The 2,500-nt window shown below is 51.2% G+C and overlaps 3 long non-coding RNA genes across 3 annotated transcripts in view; 2 read left to right on the top strand and 1 right to left on the bottom strand.

The window, feature by feature from the left end:
* Positions 1-432: 432 nt before the first annotated feature.
* Positions 433-676, bottom strand: LOC139024954 (uncharacterized). Its single transcript, XR_011476350.1, has 2 exons — positions 595-676; positions 433-543 (listed from the first exon to the last, which is right to left on the bottom strand). It is a non-coding gene; the product is annotated as an uncharacterized lncRNA (long non-coding RNA).
* Positions 677-836: 160 nt separating this feature from the next.
* Positions 837-2,500, top strand: part of LOC139024953 (uncharacterized) — a 4,614-nt gene continuing 2,950 nt past the window's right edge. Inside the window, exons 1-2 of the long non-coding RNA XR_011476349.1 lie at positions 837-925; positions 2,050-2,249. This is a non-coding gene — a long non-coding RNA (uncharacterized lncRNA). The remainder of the gene's footprint in view (positions 926-2,049; positions 2,250-2,500) is intronic.
* The window catches only part of LOC139024955 (uncharacterized), a 1,526-nt gene continuing 1,281 nt past the window's right edge, over positions 2,256-2,500 (top strand). Inside the window, exon 1 of the long non-coding RNA XR_011476351.1 lies at positions 2,256-2,483. This is a non-coding gene — a long non-coding RNA (uncharacterized lncRNA). The remainder of the gene's footprint in view (positions 2,484-2,500) is intronic.

The raw sequence follows: 2,500 nt of genomic DNA, 5'->3' as shown, positions 1-2,500 counted from the left end.
CCGTGGCTTTTCCAAAACCTGGACTACGGTATATATACGGTAAACACCCAACCTAACACACATATACACACACACGTATTCACCCACTCTCTCAGTCTCTTACTTCCCTCTCTTTCTCAGCACATAGAAGCAGACCCTCCAGGAGAGGAAGGAGGCGCAGCCAGGCAAAGGCCCTGACCCCGTGGTGACCCCTCACCCCTCAGTGACCTCTGACCCCATGCCCCCTGCGCAGGGGTCTAGGGTCAGGGAGCGTCTCTCTTCTGCAGGCTGCAGCCGACCCCCCAGTCCAAAACACAGACCCCCACCACCACCAAGGACCAAGAGACTCACCTCTGCAAACACACACACTCCTTCCAAAACACACACTACCTCCACACACACACTCCCCCAACCACACACACTCCTCCAACACACAACACTCCTTCCAACACACACACTCCCTCCAACACACACACTCCTTCCAACACACACACTCCCTCCAACACACCACACCTTCCAACACACACACTCCCTCCAACACACACACTCCTTCCAACACACACACTACCCCAAACAACAAACTCCTTCCCACACAACACTCCATCCAACACAAACATACCTCCAACACACACACTCCTTCCAACACACACACTCCTTCCAACACACACACTCCTTCCAACACACACACTCCATCCAAACACAAACACGTCTACTCGCCCCACCATGGATCAAGAAGCCCCCAGCACCAGGGAACGAACCCTGAAGCAAAGAGAGACACACACCAACACACACAACCCCAGACACAGAACACGCCCTGCCACAGACCATACCACCTCCTCCAGCAAGACCACACTAAAGCCTCCACACAGTCACACCGCCCCAGCAGCAAGCCCAGGGAGCGGGACAGAGACCAGGCTGCCTGCACTATCCAACGAGCCTGGAGGAGGTAAGGTCTGCTTTTCATTCTTCCCATTCCTCTCCAAGCTGAGCTCACTGGGAGTACTGCATGCATATCGGCTTTGCCTTTGCCAAAGCAGGGTGCTCAGGTAGTTTCTCTCTGCCCATACCAAGGTTGGCTCTGAGATGGCTTCCCAAACAGCCTGGAGAAGTGTGTGTATGTTGAAAGGGGGGATACGTGCTCCACAGCATTCTCTCTACCAGGAGATGTGTGTATGGTTGAAAGGGGGGATACTGTGCTCCACAGTAGCGTTCTCTCTTACCAGGAGAGTGTGTGTATGGTTGAAAGGGGGGGATACTGTGCTCCACAGTAGCGTTCTCTCTACCAGGAGAGTGTGTGTATGGTTGAAAGGGGGATACTGTGCTCCACAGTAGCGTTCTCTCTTACCAGGAGAGTGTGTGTATGGTGAAAGGGGGGGTTACTGTGCTCCACAGTAGCGTTCTCTCTTACCAGGAGAGTGTGGCAGTGCCATGTGGTGCCCACATGTGTCTTCCCTCCACACACAACCACATCAAACTTACCAAAAACAGCGTCTCCCCCTCTCGCTCTCTGTGGTCTGGCTGCCTGCCCTCCTACCATCAACACCTCCATGACGGGGGAGAGAGGGGGAGGTGGGGGAGACAGGGGGTATAATCTGGAGCCCTCTCAGTGTTTTAACGAGAGGCTAAAAGTTCAGGCGTGCCATTCTAATAGCTACCAGCAGCCTCTCATTCAGGATCTACTACCCCACATCGGAAAGRGCTCTGTTCCCAGCCGCCAGTAGATGTGTGTGCGTGCGGATGCGTGTACTGATTTAATTGTAGTATACAAGTAATAAGCTTTTTCTACTAAGCTCTTGAAGTATGCCATGGCCGGGTTCAGTTCCCCTAGAGGAAGTGTTATGTATTGATGCTGAAGAGTAGCGGACCCAGAATTGAGCCATGTGGAACCKCTGAGGTTGGACATTATTATTTCTCACCCCTCTTAAACCAGCTTTTCCAGYGATGCCTGTAACGTTTTTCAGTGAACTGAATAATGTCCAAATGTCATGTGCTGTGTAATATACGAACCGAATAGGTTGGACAAATGAAGGCCTCTATAATGTACRGTGTTCTGGGTGTGTTTGTGTGTAGGTTCCATGTGCGAGGCAGATTGAGGGAGGCTTTTGGTGCTGGGAAAAGAGTGGAGCCACCTGAGGTCGCCTCCCTCCTYATCCAGCTGCTCTGGGATAGGCCGGCTTTCCCTGGTCACACCCCTATTAMGACCAAGCCTGAGGCCAGAGTTCCACCCACCAAGACAGCAGCCAAGAGCTCAGTGCTGCAAAGCATCTATGGTAAAGCCTGSCGTTCTGTCCAGAATGTTTGATTCTGTCTTTAATTTGTTTCAACTCTGAACTGTTAACATTTAGAAATAAACCAATTCTTAACAGCGCCTAGTCGCCTACTGTGAATGGGTGCATTACTGRCGAGCTGCGACTTCAAACTCCAACATATCTGTATGGAATTAGTATAGGGAGGTGTATAGTTCACTGAAGATATTAATATCTGTATAGAATTAGTATAGGGAGGTGTATAGTTCACTGAA

The sequence above is a fragment of the Salvelinus sp. IW2-2015 genome, unplaced genomic scaffold (assembly GCF_002910315.2).
Source record: "Salvelinus sp. IW2-2015 unplaced genomic scaffold, ASM291031v2 Un_scaffold2069, whole genome shotgun sequence".
Classification (NCBI taxonomy): Eukaryota; Metazoa; Chordata; class Actinopteri; order Salmoniformes; family Salmonidae; genus Salvelinus; species Salvelinus sp. IW2-2015.
Note: the sequence above shows the minus strand (reverse complement) of the source record. Positions and strands in the feature narration are given on the sequence as shown.